This window comes from Amborella trichopoda, chromosome 3 (genome assembly GCF_054954075.1).
Source record: "Amborella trichopoda isolate Santa Cruz 75 chromosome 3, AtrichopodaSantaCruz75HAP2 v2.0, whole genome shotgun sequence".
Taxonomy (NCBI): Eukaryota; Viridiplantae; Streptophyta; class Magnoliopsida; order Amborellales; family Amborellaceae; genus Amborella; species Amborella trichopoda.
In genome coordinates, this window is record NC_142338.1 from 20,400,583 (window position 1) to 20,415,467 (window position 14,885).

Here is a 14,885-nt window from a genome sequence, read left to right on the forward strand (position 1 = left end):
TTCTGGTAAGTCTTTTTGAGACAGTCATAAGAATGCACAGTCTTCAGCTAGGTTTTTGTAAAAATCAGCAATATAATTAGGACTTCCAAGAAATCTTTGAAGTTGCGTATTGTCCTTGATTTCATCAGGGAAATGTTGAGCAAAACATATTACCCTATCAATGGGACTAATTGATTGATTATGTATATTATGTCCTAAAAATCAAACCCTGGTTTGAAATAATTGAACTTTCTTCCCTGATAGTTCCAACCCTGCACTTTTTACTGCTTTTAGAAAGATTGTTAGATGTTTCCAGTGTTGATCTATAGAATTAGAGAAAACCAAAATATCATCAATGTAGACAATCATAAATTGAGTATATGGCGTAAAAATATCATTCATTATGTGTTGGAATTCAGAAGGGGCATTTTTTAACCCGAAAGGCATTACATTCCATTCATAATGACCAAATGGTACGGTGAAATCAGTTTTATATGTCTTTTTTTGAGATTTGTATTTGCTAGAAACTCGATTTCATATGAAATTTGGAGAATATTTGGGCTTCAAAAATTATATTAAGAAGATCTCTTTTATTTGGGTTTGGGTGTCTTATCCATCTTAAAGCTTTGTTCAAAGGCTTATAATTGATGACAAATCTGGGAACTCCTCTTTCCTTTTCTGAAGCCTTTTCTACATAAAATGCTGGACAACTCCAAGAAGAATATGAATTTCTGATTAATTTTTTTATCAAGGATGTCCTGTATTTCCTTTTTATAAATTTCTAAGAGTATACTATTCATTTGAATAGGTCGAGATTTTGTAGGAATAAATTTTTCATTGAAATCAAGTTCATAAGGTAATTCAACAACATGTTTTTTACTTTCCCAAAAAACATTTGGAATATCAGAACATACTTCCTTTTCAAGTCTGTTTTTGAATTGATCTTTCCTTGTATCTGTTTAGTTATTATTTCCTGTTTTAAGGTATTAATCAAAGATTCTTTATTCTTCTTTAAAATTATAGCTTGATTAATTTCCTTTAATTTTGGTTTTTCGATAAATTCAAATTTAACCGTATGTCCTTGAATTTCAAACTCTATGCCAGATGGGTCTAAAGATTTTATAGGATAAAGAAGACTTAGAAAAGGTGTTCCTAGATTTATTTCTTGGGCAAGTCCTTTTACCATTATGAATGGCATTAGGAAACATGCTTCATTATTGCAAACAACTGCTTCAGAGAGCTTATAATTGATCATATGTCTTTTTCCATTGGCAATATTTAATATTTGGGTAGTTTTATCAAAGAATCTTGAAGGTACAAGTCCTTCATTAATACAATTAAGATCAGCTCCTGAATCAATAAGAGCAATAGCAGTAAAACTATATTATTTTGAAACCACAATTGTTACTCTGGTATGCTATTTTTGGATAATTACCTTGTTTATCATATTAATATAATTTAATTGTCTGAGATCAATATTTTCCAAGATATTGACATTTTCTTCTTGCGATGGCATATTTTCAACAAACTCATTTAGCAGATTTTCTTGTGTTTCTTGTTGGTTTTCTAATCCTGATTTTTCAAGAACATAAACTCTATGGTTGAGAGTCTGTATTTCTTCTTTTAAATTTCTTATTTCAAATCTAAGTTCAGAAACTGTAGTTTCTGTTTCTGAAAATTTTTTTTTTTTGTTTACTTACTTTTTCAATGATTTGTTTAAAGTCATAATTGGGCTTTATAACTTGGTTTTCAGTTTTCTCTTTAGCATGATATTTAACTAGTGCATCTCTTTTTTCAAGAGGGTCAATAATTTTGTCAATAATATCTAAAACCAAATTTTGTTCTTCAGTTAATACATTAAGACACAAACCTCGCATATCTAATAAGGCCTTATAATCGTCACAATTACAATCTTTTTCGTCATGGCTATTTTCGTCAGAAGTTTCAGTATTGCTGTTAATTTCATAAATTTCATCTTCATAATTTGTATCCAAATAAGATAGGTCATCTTCAGAAGAGTCTCCAAGAAGTAGTATTTTCTCTAGCTGTTTTTAAGACCCTCATCAGTTATTTCATTAAGTTTTTGTTTTGTCCTGCATCTGTTAGCATAGTGACCGTAACGACCGCACTTCTTGCAAACAAGTATTTTTCTTTTAAAATTCCTATTTTTAGGCTCATCATTTTCTCGTTGAAAGTTACGCTTAAATTTTTTCCTTTTTTGTCTCTTGTAATATTTTCTATTTTACTTATAATCACTTCTCTTAAAATCACTCTTGTGTTTTTTAGAGTGAGTTTTCTCAGGGAATGGATAATATCCAAATTGTTCACAGAAATCTCCCATTTCTCTTTTTCCTGTAAGTTTTTGTTTTTCCAACTATCTCTTGAGCTTGAGATTAGTGCAAAGTTCTAGGTCTGTGGCGCATATTTCGTTGTCTAGCTGGCCTAATGTATAACTTTCATAAGGGATTTCTTTTTCCCCATTAGCATTCTTAGGCTTTGTTTTAACTTTTTCTCTGAACAAAGCAGGTCATCCATTTAAGAATTGGGATTTTCAACATACATCCCTAGCATCATTTCTAGTAAGTATTTGGGTATGAAAAACATCTCTATACCACCGATGATGCGAGAGATCAGGGCACTTAAGGTTTTCTAAAAGCTCTCTAGTACTTTCATTCCAAAGAGAGGTATCTCCTATGAAATGTAGGGCGATAGTATAGATCAAAGTGTTAACACAATCATCTTGTTCTGAAGGCATTTCTTGTTTAACTCCTAGATTATAGACAATACTAAGAGTTTGCTTTTTAGCATTGACAATGGTGTTTTTCTCATCTTCTCGTAAGTAAAAGTCCCACCATCCATTTAACTGCCCAGTGAATCCATTGATTATGGATCTTGCAATATCAAGGTCTTTATTACCATGATTAGAAGATGCTTCTGCATACATTATTACCATATGTTTGATTAAATTCATTTTTTGGTATTCTGATATACCATCAATATTCCACTCAATGATGGATCTCCCATCATATTGAATTGCATTAGAAAATATACCTTCCTCATATTGGAGATGGATAGGAGAGGGACGAGGATAGTACATCTTGGAACTAACAGTAGGCCGAGTTTTGGTTCCGTAGCTTATTCTATTAAGCTGGTCAAGATTATGAGATGCTTCTTTAAACATTTCTTCAAGTTTGAGAATTTCATCATTACTAACATCTTCTAACATGTTAGTAGTACTTTCCTTTTCTTTTCCTTTCTCACTGATTTTTAGGGTCGTAGGTCTATTAACTAATTCTTGATAGAATTCATTTTCTTCTCTAAGGGTCGGTCCTAACTTGAAAGTTTTATTAGAGATAGGAATAGCAAGTTTAAATAGAACTGGTTCAAGTTTCTCTTTTTCTGTAGAAGGTGGAATCTGGTTAGAGGTAGAAGGTTTATCCTCTAGATTTTTCTCTATCCTTGTAGCTTGTTGTCCTAACTTTGCAGAAATAAGTTTGTATAATTATTTTGCTCAATTATGTGATTGAGGCTCTTAAGGTTGACAAGTTTTTGTAACACTCCTTCTTCTTTAGGAGCACAAGTTTGTTTATAAGGAACAACTCTAACTTTATTGATTTCGATAAGAGCTTAAGGAGGGTGAATAGCTTCAGTTTCTCCATTTGGTGTCTTATAAATTTTTTATAGTACGACTATAGTACCATGGTTCCTGGATTTAGGAGTGTATAAATTATCAGAAAATTTCTTGTTTTTTGAATCCATATAATATTTTAGCCAAGTAAAAAATCTTATATTGATCTTTTTTTTTATCATAACCTTAATGTATTCATCATTTAAGAATTTTATCAGTGGTTTGCTGTGATTAAGAAACCATTCTCTTGCCTCTTTATTTTATTCAGAATAAAATCTTTTCTTAGAAGTTCATAATTAATTTTGAATTCTTCTATTTGGAGCCTGTGCACTTGTCCTTCAGGGATATTGGAACTAGAACTATATCCCATGTCAGAGAAAGTAGGTTCTTGGGATCCTTCAAATTTTTCATCATTTTGAGTTGAGGGGATATCAACCTTGTAGGTGGGTTGAACCACTTGTTGATTTTTCAACTGATCAAGCCCTTCTATAATAATGTCTTTTTTCCTATTTTTTTCATTTTCTGTTTGTGGAACGGAGGAGAAAGACATCCTAGGGGGTTGTCTAGGAATTCTGTTTTGATCAAGAAATGTCCTGAGCAAAGGTGAAAATTGTATTTCTACCTTTCCTTCAGCATATTGAGTTATTTGATTGATATTTTGATTTTTGATTTTGGATTGGTTTAGGAGGAACAACACAAGGTAAAGTCCATTTTTCAGGCAAGTTAACCTGATCCTAGCAAATAGATCTGGGGGTAATTAAGTTGGATTTTTCCACATTTGCTTGGAAAAGAACAGTTTGGCCATTAGTATCTATTTTCTTAACATTGGGGCAAATAGTAGTCATGGCTTTATAGCACACGCTATACGTGATGGCTATATTTTGTGATCCAACGTCCATGTCGAACCCATTTGTTAATAAATTTAAAGTTAGGACTTTCATAATATGAGGATTAGATAGGGAAACAAAAAATCTTGAAAAACAGTTGAAATAAATTGGTCCTTCACAAAGGCTGGATTCTACAGCTCCTAATAAAGAATCCATTAATTTTCTATGTCTACCATCTCTGAGACAAAGAAGAATAGCGATTTGCAACGCTGTTCTGATTAATGGTGTTTAATTCCTCTTTGGACCAAACCTATATCGAGATAATTGTATTTTTTTCGTTTGAAATCCTTAATTCGATCTTTGGTTAATAAATTTATTGTGGTTTCAATATTTAATACTGATACAGTTTTTTCTTCAGTTTTAATAGCATAGTCACTTTTAAATTCAAAAGTGCCTTTACTATATATTTCAGAAGTAGAGATTTTTGGAATATTCCTGTTATTTAAATCTCTTTCAATATTGGCAATAATAATTTCTTCAAAGTTTTTAACCATCCTTCCTGAACAACTAGCCTCAATACCAGATATGTGTGAACTAGTTCTGAAAAAACTGGCATTGAGTCAAGGATATAAGGTCCTTGTGAGTCAATAATGCGATTACTCACTCGAGTCAATGGTTTTATGGCCGATTCTAGGCTCTGTCCACGACTTTTGGCGACTTATGGTTGCTTATCAGCAATTACGCCTATAAGGAGCACTTATAGTGGCTTATTAGCAATTACACCTATAAGGAGCACTTATGGTGGCTTATCGGCAACCCTATGTCCCACCATATTGTTGACATGGCGTGGGGGACTGTTTTGGTATTGGGGACCTTGTTATCCCACCATATTGTTGACATGGCGTGGGGACTGTTTTGGTATTGGGGACCTTGTTATGTTATTTGTATTATGTTATGATGTATATTAAGTCAAAATTGTCACACGTGACATGCTTGGCATGTGTGAAGCCAAAGCAATTTTGAAACGAAATTTATTTTAAAACTTATAATCCACATAGGATATATGACATGCGATCAAAACATGTAGATGTATTCCATTGATGTGACCCATGTGAAAGGTGTAAGGTGCATGTGAAGGATGTGGTTTGATCAAATTCTATTGGTGGTGTCATAAGTATATTTACCTTCTCCGTGTGGGTTGTACCTTTTACTATTATGCCCTTGCCCTTGCCTATTCTCTATGCTAATGTGTTTAATCAAAATTAAGGGCTTTTATGTAAACACCATTTGGACTTGGTTGGAAATAAGATATAAGACTAAGGGCCTGTTTTTCTTCATCATTTTGTCATGAATACTTGGTTTTTGAAGAATCTCAAAGCAATAGTATAGTCCATACACATAATATGTGTAGACTAGCTTGATTACTCCATGATCTAGACTAGTTCCACCTTGATTTTCTTGGTCTGAATTTTATGATATTTTCGCTGAGAATATATATCTGGTCAAAAGTTCGTATCATCACATTTGAACATATGAGATAGTTTCTTAACCTCACTTTTGAACATTGAAAAGTTCGTGTGGTCCCTCTTGGACTACATAAAGTAGTTTCACTATATCATCCTTGTTTTTGTGTGATATCTCTTTTAACCTTTGAAGAGTTGTTTTGATACCTATCTCCCTTATGTTTTAATCCTTATTAAGTGAATTAATTGGATCATATGTTTCCCTTATTGGATTGATCTCTTAGACAAGAGGACAACATTGAGTCCCTAAAAGGTTCGCTTGTGACCCGGGTACAAAAGGTTTGACCTATGGCTTCCCAAATCATTGCTTGCATGTTTATTTAATATAATTACAATCATATAATGTTTTTATATTATGGAGAAATTGTGCATGTCATGTCATGTATAATTACAGTCATATAATGTATTTAATATAATGTTTTTCTATTGTTCATTTAGTCTACACTTTATGCTATGATGAATTGCTAACCTTATGTCATGCAAGTTAATGTTGTGATTGGCTAATCATGATCATATAAGATATATATGTGTATGATGTTGTGTATTTTAATGAGGATGTATGTTGAAGACGAAGTCATCATGTGCTTTGGAAGTGATGAGATCTTTGAGGATGTATCTTGTATTGAGTTTTAATAAGAGTTTTGTATAAATGAGACTTGTAATTCATGATGTATTTTGTATTTTTCATTGTTGAAACTTGTAAAGGGACGTATTGGAGTTGTATTTCTTTTATTTATTAAGGATTGTATAAGCCAAATTTGTGGGCTGGAATTTGTATATTATAGTTTTGTGATGAAGAGTTCATATATTCAAAACTTCATGTTTTCAAAATAATGGAAATTTTTTAAGTAGTGTTTCTAGCTCTTTGGTCTTATACCACCAACAAATGGTATCAGAGTAGGTCTTTAATTTTGTTCCTTGATCCTTCAATATTGTTTAAAATATGATTATCAAAATGCATAAACACTTGATCATCGATGCCATAGTATATGTGCTTTAATTCTTGAGAATGGATATTGTCAATGTCATGAGAACTGTGATTGAAAATTTTCAGAACTGTTCACTATTTGTGACAGATTGGTAGGGCCTTCAATTCTTTATATAAGAGAATGATATTATGTTTTATTTTGTGTTTTGAGTATGGTTTCGTATAGAAAAGGTCCGACGACCATATCATATATTTTGAAATTTATTGACAGTTTGTTGAATTGTGTCAGATCTGCTAAATAATTTTTCAAGAACTTTGCACTTCTGTGCATGATCCTTCTAGGTCATCTATTCACATTACAATTAATGGGGGTATGTTGTCGGTATAGGAAAATGGGTCTAGTTTTCAAAAAACCAAGTCTCATGAGTAAATTCCCCACATTTTGAATGTTATGGCCATTTTACTAGAGGTGTGTCAAACTATAATTTGTGTTTTTGAGTATGGTTTCATATAGAAAAGGTCCCACGACCATATCATGTATGTTTTAAAATTTATTGACAGTTTGTTGAATTGTGCCAGATCTGTTAAATAATTTTTCAAGAACTTTGCACTTCTATGCGTGATTCTTTTGGGCCATCTATTCACATTACAGTTAATGGGGGTATGTTGTCGGTATAGGAAAATGGGTCTAGTTTCCAAAAAACCAAGTCTCAGGGTTTTCAAAAAACCAAGTCTCATGAGTAAATTCTCCACATTTTGAATGTTATGGCCATTTTACTAGAGGTGTGTGAAACTATAATTTCTGCTACAGTGTAGAAATTGACCCTCTGAGAATCAAGCTATTTGAGCCCTTTCGGTCTATTATTATGTATTACTTTTTAAATGAAAGTTGTTTTATTTTGAGGCGTCCACTGTAATTGGGAAGAAATCCCATGAGTAAATTTTGAGTAGGTTTAATGTTATGTCTATAGGAGTAGATCGTGCTCATCTTGAAAAAATCAGAAAAACTGTATAAGCTATATATCCTGTGTAAATGGGGAATGGGTGTTTCACATTTGTAATGTAACTATGAAGTATCAGTTATTAGAAGTTCTTATGACTTCACAGGATATTTTAGATCAGTGGGAGGGTTGTATAATTCCCATTGAATCGCGAGTATGAGTTTTAATACTCCATACCCGAGTCTTGGCCTATATTAGGGCTACTCCTAGATAGTATATGAAGAAATTGTCAACAAGACCAAAGACACATGATGATAGATGAGACGCTGAGCATAGTAACAAAAGAAAGAAAGGGTAAAACCAAATCGTGGATCGAAAGCAAAGGGATTGACACGCTATGACTTGGTCACTTTAAGACCATAAGATTTGACTTCTTTCTATCTTTATGCATGATTTTAGTATATTGAGAATTTATTAGTTTGAGAACAACTTCTTTAACTTCATGATATCTTGTGATTTATGATTAATACAATATCTTGGCATGTTAAGTGAGTATAATGATTGAAAAACTTTGACTAGTAACATAAACTATAAACTTGATATAGACCAATATTCCCATATTGAGATATTTGAGTGCTTGTGTCCACTTTCGTATGAGCTAAAGACACATGGCATATGCAATATTGATTCTAGATCTATGATATTTGATTCAAAACATCAATCCATTGAATATGACTAATTAAAGAAATACAACATGTGTAAATAGATGTGATTATATGAGAATTGTGAGATATGTGGAATGATTACTGTTTGTGGGTTGTTTTATGACATGAGAAATTATGAGATGTATCTTCAATATGTCATTAACTAGTCCTTGTGTTGCTTCAAGGTACATACTTTGTTATTTTCAGCTTTCCTAGATACCAAAATAATGTGATGCATTTTGTGAGTACTTTATGATGCGTGATCCCGACATGATTCTTGTGTAAATAAGTGAGTATAGAATTATGTTATAAAAGGTATATGAGGATTATTACATGGCACGTGAGGTTCTATAGTCATGAAAAGGGGTTTCCATGTATGAGATGATGTTTTCCTTAAAGATGCATATTTTTTACTATTTTGGAAATTGAGAACAAACGAACCAAAATAAACTTTGAGTATGCATTGTGATAATTGAGAAACAAATGTTAAAAGGAAGTTTATTTTGAACTCTTGTATTTTTAAACTAAGATCTTCAGATTTCAAATGTTTTAGCACAAGAGGATGTTAGAAACCATAAGGGGACACCCACTTGTTTTGTATTTACTACTTTGCGTAGTTTTTTTCATAAAGAGGTATGACTATGCTAAACTCCATATTCCTTCCATTTTGGATAAAGAGACTTTTTTAGCATTATGGTATGACCACATAAATGTGTCTTAATATTTTGGAGTGCCCTTAAAGAGACTCTTTTAACATTATGGTATGACCACGTAAATGTGTCTTAATATTTTAGAGTATCTCATAATCACCAATCTTGAATAAAGTTCTTTTTGAAACCTTTAAAGTTTTTCATAGAAGTAAAATATTTTTCCAAGATGTAAATTCAAGCTATTTTGAAAGACAACCTTGTTGGTTTCAGTGGGAGCATCTTTAGTAAGTCAAGTAGTCGAACTGTCCTCAAATAGAGAACTTTGGTATTGATAATCTACTAGATAGCTTCTATCGGTCTCTTAAAGGCTAGAAACGCTTTTAGTGGAGCATGCATAAGCGACTTAAGAATGTTTCTTTTTTAAATTAGCACATGGATGTAGAGCTACATATTTATGTGTGGATTATGTTATGACTATGTGATGATAATGACGCCTCATTTTGTGGGGCTAGTCATACTAATAGTGACTATTTATGCATGAACAATATGCATATAACTTAATGCAATTAGTTGTTTATCATAAGATGAATTATGAGATTAAAATATAAAAGAAATCCACTAAACTTTGATAAGTCCTACATTGTATGAGATATTGTCGTTATTGATTCAAACTTATAATGTGCTTGGCTACTCGGATATGAATAAATGAACCTCTTTGGTCACTAAAATATGTTTTTTTGAATTTCTTTGAACGAAATCCCCTATAAGGACATCCTTGTAGGATGCCACGTGGCACCCGATTGGCCACGAGGTGGCCATGTGGCAACCCCGAGTCCCACCATATTGTTGACATGGTGTGGGGGACTGTTTTGGTATTGTGGACCTTGTTATGTTATTTTGTATTATGTTATGTTGTTATATTTTGTTATAACTTAAGCAACAATTTTGTCACATGTGACATGCTTGGCATGTGTGAAGCCAAGGCAATTTTGAAATAAAATTTATTTTAAAAATTATAATCCACATGGGATACATGACATGTGATCAAAACATGTGGATGTGTCCCATTGGTATGGCCCATGCGAAAGATGTAAGGTGCATTTGAAGGATGTCGTTTGATTAAATTCTATTGGTGGTGTCTTAAAAATATTTACCTTTCCCATGGGGGTTGTGCCCTTTACCATTATGCCTTTGCGCTTGCCCATTCTCTACACTAATGGATTTAATCAAAACTAAAGGCTTTTATATAAACACCATTTGGACTTGGTTGAAAATAAGATATGGGACTAAAGTCCTTAAGGTAAAATGACTATAATGTAGGTTTAATGGAGTGAAGGGTGTTAATTATTGATCTTAAGTGATGAAATATGGATGAGTGACTTGGATACCTTATGTGCCATTGATTTTAAGGCATTAATGATCAAGATAAAAAATCCATACTTATGATCTAATATATAAGTTACTTATGTGATCATTTCATACCCTAATTTTTGATGATTCACTTCAAACCTAAGAAAGAGAGAGAGAGCCTTCCTTGAGAGTCACGTGGCCAACATTGTTGTCTTCAACCTTGAGCTTTGAACTTATACATTATACCCTTCCATGGTGTGATCCTTCATGCATGCGATCAAGTCTATACTATTGTATTATCAAGGTAATTGATTTAGCTTCTTCTATTTCAATCCCTACTTTTCAATCATCAAAGCTTACTTTAATTTTTCAATTTAGAGTAGCTTTCTTTATCCTTTTGTCATTAATACTTGATTTTTGTAGAATCTCAAAGCAACAGTGTAATCCATACACATAGTATATGTAGACTAGCTTGATTACTCCATGATCTGGACTAATTCCACCTTGATTTTCTTGGTCTGAATTTTCTAGAATTTTTTCTGATATTATATATTTAATCAGATGTGTTATCAAATTTGAGCATATGAGAGTTTTTTAACCTCACTTTGAACATTGAAAAGTCCGTGTGGTCCCCCTTGGACCACATAGAGTGGTTTCACCATATCATCCTCGTTTTGTGTGATATCTCACTCAACCTTTGAAGGGCTGTTTTGATACCGGTCTCTCTCATGTTTTTATCCTCATTAAGTGAACTAAAGTGATCTTATGCTTCTCTTATTGGATTGATCTCATTGAGTTATTATTATCACTTGTGCCTTATACAATGGGACAACATTAAGTCCCGAAAAGGTCTGCTTGTGATCTGGGCACAAAGGGTTCGACCTATGGCTTCCCAAATCGTTGCTTGCATGTTTATTTAACATAATCACAATCATATATTATTTTTATATTATGGAGAAATCGAGCATGTCACGTATGCAAGTGTTTGTTTTAATGTTCATCTAGTCTACAATTTATGTTATGATGTATTGCTAGCCTTATGTCATGCAAGTTGATGTTGTGATTGGCTAATCATGGTCATATAAGATATATTTTTATGGTGTTGTGTATTTTAATGAGGATGTATGTTGAAGACGAAGTCATCATGTGATTTGTAAACAATGAGGATCTTTGAGCATGTATCTTGTATTGAGTTTTAATAGAAGTTTTGTATCAATGAGAATCATGATGTATTTTGTATTTTTCATTGTTGGGACTTGTAAAGAGACCTATCACTCTCTTATCTCTATTGGAGTTGTATTTCTTTTATTTATTAAGGATTGTATAAGCCAAATTTGTGGGCTGGAATTTGTATATTACAATTTTGTGGTGAAGAGTTCATATATTTTAAAACTTCGTGTTTTCAAAACAATGAAATTTTTTTTGAAGTAGTGTTTCTAGCTCCTTGGTCTTATACCGCCAACAAAACTAAGGATATTAGCTGGGCTGATGTCCGAGGGGTCTCATACATTGTTCACCCTTGAGTGGAGATTGCTAAGCTCCCTAGAACCTCTATTTCTACAGGATGAGGGATTTACCTGCGGGGCACCTGCATTGGCCCTGAGTTGGGCTGTAAGAAGATCAATATCCTCATGGGAAGGTGAGGCCTGCGTACAAGATGGTTTCAGCCAAGTAAGGAGCTCCTCTGTCAATTCTTTCCAATTCCATTGAATCTGTTGAAGTTGTAGAAAGAATGTCTGAGTTGAATTAAGGGGAGTTGGTGGGATCTGGTAGTTACTAGAGGAGGAGAGGTATGGGTCTTGAATTAAAGGAGGTTCAGAAGAGGGGGAGGGGGAGGGGGAGGGGGAGGGGGAGGGGGAGGGGGAGGAGGGGGGGGGGGGGGGAAGAGGGTGTAGAGGCGAAGAAATAATTGCGAGGGATTTACCTGCGGGGCACCTGCATTGGCCCTGAGTTGGTCTGTAGGAAGATCAATATCTCTTGGGAAGGCGAGGCTTGCGGTCGAGATGGTTTCAGCCACGTAGGGAGGTCCTCTTTCAATTCGTTCCAATTCCATTGAATCTGTTGAGGCTGAAGAAAGAATGTTTGAGTTGAAATTTGACCCCTAAAATGAATTCAGAGGAGGGGGGGGGGAGGAAAAGAAATAATTCAGAGGAGGAATGCAAGGAGGGGGGTAGAGTTAGAGCCTGAGTAAGGGGGTGTAATTCCTGAGCAAAAGGCATAAGTCGGGGTTTGGGTTGGGGTTCATGGAGGACTAGGAGGATGAGGTAATAGGGGAGGTTGAGTGGGAGGGGGTAGAGATGTGGTTGACAGCAATGAAGCCACCCAGGGAGCAATGAAGCCACCCAGGGTAGGAGAGTTTCTGTTTTTGACGACGTGGCATAGATGGGGGGAGGGTTTCTATTTCTGATGGAGTGGCATAAATGGGGAGGATGAAGAGTTGTTAGGTTCCTCAAGGAGAAGTTGAGATGGGGGGAGCTGTGGATAGTTGAGATGGAGAGAAGGTTGGAGAAAGGTTAGTCCGCAAAGTCTTGGTGGGAAGTGAGAGAATGATTGCAGGGCTATGGATGCCATTGAAAGCCAATGGGGTGTTTGGGGACGTGTGAGAAGTTGAAAGGTCGTTTAAAAGTTTTCCATTATATATAATATATGAAGTTTTAAATAGACAAAATCTTCCTAAAAACATTGATTCCAGCCCACAAGCAAGACTTATACACATCTTGAATAATTAAAATTCAACTCCAATAGGTCCCTTTACAATTCTCTTTCTTAAGATAGAAATAAATTCAATATAATATTTAAATACACAAATGTTTGTCTCTACAACATATTGTATGACATATACCAAAATTCCAAATCTTTCCAAATTATATGGTAATTTCATCTTCAATTTCCATCCTCATCATGTACCACAATGTTACACATGCACCATATACTTGATCAGGATATGCCAATATGATTTCAATTTGCATAAATAATATAACATGGCATTGAAGCTTAGATCTTATTTTTCACATAACATGCTCAATTTGAATCATCCAATAACTGTAAATACATTAAAAGAGCATGCGAACAAATACAGGTTTATATACATCTATCTTCTTATTTTATCTCTCAACATTCATTCATTTGCTCAAAAAGTTACAATACTATGTTCATATCAAGTCTCAAGTAATACAGGTTTGTACTCATACAAAAGTTCATCAAAATCACACTTTATTTGCACGCATTGTTCTCAAACTTTCTTTAGTCACAGATTGGTACCTTGTCCATTCAAAACTACGGTGTGGGAGTAAAGCTTGGACTATCATGCAATTAATTCACCATCCAATATATTCAATTTTTAATTAATATTATACTTGGATTAGATGGCTAGCAAGCCATCATGAATTCATTAGATTCAACCTTCTTAATCAAAAAGATTCATTTATACATATCAGAGTAACCAAGCACATTATGAGTTCGAATCAATAAGGGCTACATCTCATGCAATGTGGGACTTATTATCTAAGTTTAATGGATTTCTCTTATATTTTAGTCTCATAAGTTGTCTCTTGGTCAACAACTAATTGTATTAAGTCATATGCATATGGTTCATCCATCGATAGTCACTGTTAGTGTGATTAGCCCACAAAATGAAGTGTCTTTATCATCACATGGTCATATCATAATCCACACATAAATATGCAGCTCGACATAAAGTCTCATGTGCTAATAATTAAGACAATATTCTTAAGTGGCTTACGCTTGCTTCACTAAAACAGCCTACAAGCCTTTAATTGACTAGTAGAAGCTATCTAAATAGATTATCCAGGTGAAAGTGAATGCATATGGTCACCATGGCATGAATGTGTTGACAAATGAGGATTCTTTACCTTGATGTCACACAGGTAAGCATCTTAAAATCAAGTGGCACATACAATGGCTCCAAGGTCAACTTCAAATCATAGGCCATACACTCCATTCGGTTTTCTACGAATCATTCTTATGTAATGCCTCTTCTAAGTTTCTCATAGATGAAATTAATTTGAGATATAAATTTTCCAAAATCAATACCAAGGTTATGTCTTTGAGGATGGTTTACTACTTGAATTACTAAAAATATTCCCACTAAAACTAACAAGGTTGTCTTTCAAAACAAGTTGAATTTATGTCAGGGAAAAGCAGTTTATTTTTAAGGAAAATTTTGAAGGTTTCAAAAAGAACTTTATTCAAAGTTTGGTGACTATGAGATACTCCAAAATATTATCACTTACGTTTATGTGGTATACGATAATGCTTGAAGAGTCTCTTTAAGGATGATCTTCCAAAATGGAAGGAACATGGAGTTTAGCATAGTCCTACCTCTTTTTGGGAAA

At 33.7% G+C, this 14,885-nt stretch overlaps 1 long non-coding RNA gene across 13 annotated transcripts in view; it reads left to right on the forward strand.

The window, feature by feature from the left end:
- The window catches only part of LOC110007354 (uncharacterized), a 36,197-nt gene that overhangs the window by 5,906 nt on the left and 15,406 nt on the right, over positions 1–14,885 (forward strand). For 4 of the 13 annotated variants that reach the window (XR_016050914.1, XR_016050907.1, XR_016050909.1 and 1 more), the window contains one exon: positions 6,182–6,236. The exons of the other annotated variants lie outside the window; for them this stretch is intronic. This is a non-coding gene — a long non-coding RNA (uncharacterized LOC110007354). The remainder of the gene's footprint in view (positions 1–6,181; positions 6,237–14,885) is intronic. 13 annotated transcript variants of the gene reach the window in all.